Source organism: Octodon degus, unplaced genomic scaffold (assembly GCF_000260255.1).
Source record: "Octodon degus isolate 3935 unplaced genomic scaffold, OctDeg1.0 scaffold00035, whole genome shotgun sequence".
Classification (NCBI taxonomy): Eukaryota; Metazoa; Chordata; class Mammalia; order Rodentia; family Octodontidae; genus Octodon; species Octodon degus.
In genome coordinates this window covers 16,472,700-16,473,853 of record NW_004524611.1, presented here as the reverse complement: position 1 = coordinate 16,473,853, position 1,154 = coordinate 16,472,700, and the positions used below count along the sequence as shown (strand labels likewise).

The window sequence follows — 1,154 nt, the reverse complement described above, 5'->3', positions numbered from 1 at the left end:
AAAAAAAAAACACCTGCTTAGGCAAATGCAGAGGCCCAGGGTTCAATCCCCAGCCTGCCATGCAGGTCCCGGCCCTGGGGCACACTGAGATAGCCATTAAGACTGGGCATGGTGGTGTATGCCTGTAATCCCAGCATTTGGGAGGCTGAAAAACAGGATCACTACAACGCTGATCTATGTAGTGAGACCCTGTAGACCCTGTACTAAATAAGTCAAAAAAATAAATCAATAAATAAAAAAGAGAATTGTTTCAATTCATTGGAAGACCTCATGATTCTAATTCCAAAACTTAAAACATTACAAGAAAGAAAAATCATGGGCCTATATCTCTCATAGACACAGCTGGAAAATTACGAAATAATTTCGAGAGAAAGAAACCAGTTGTTGAAGCAATACTTAATCAGTGTTGTCAGAAGTCCAGGACAGGAGACTTACAGGTTCAGCTCTGATACAAGGACCCTGGAAAGCATGGTGCCCATCCTCACAACAAGGACACTAAGGGACCGGCCACCCAGCAGCTTTCCCTAGATCCATCAGAGAGTGCAAGCCTAAGGGTAAACTGTCACCCGGAAAACTGTAGAGAAAGGCAAATACAGAGAACCACAGCTTATCTGGATCAGAAGTTGCAGGAGCCAGCACTGGCAATTTAAACAGAAATTGATAAGTTACTAAAGGCTGAGTCCAACCGGTTAGAACTCTCCAGCGTCCTGTTTTGAGGAGCTCCTATCCTTTTTTGAGTTTTAGTTCCAGAAACCCTTCCAAGTTCCCACACCACAGGAAACAACAACAACCAAACCAAACCAAATCAAACAAAACCAAACCAAGCCAACCAACCAATCAACCAAAAACTTGTGCTTCAGGTGCAAGGAGAGGGAAAAGAATCACTTTTATTTTATTTTTTTGGTGGAACCAGGGATTGAACTCAGGCCCTTGCGCTTGCCAGGGAAGCACTTATTCCACTGAGCCATCTCCCTGGCCCTAAGAATCACTTTTAAGTACATTAACAGCATTCACCCCTCTGTATCCAACACCTGTCCTTAAGAGAAATTACTTTGCCATACTCTAGCTGACAGAAAAAGGGTCGATAGACATCTTGAGTCCCTTGTCATTTGCCTGTCTCATATAACAGAGGATAAAAACCTAATACATCTAAA

General features: G+C 43.0%; 1 protein-coding gene across 3 annotated transcripts in view; it reads right to left on the bottom strand.

The window, feature by feature from the left end:
• LOC101581257 (NXPE family member 3-like) overlaps positions 1 to 1,154 on the bottom strand; it is a 34,091-nt gene that overhangs the window by 15,549 nt on the left and 17,388 nt on the right. The gene's annotated exons all lie outside the window — the stretch shown is intronic.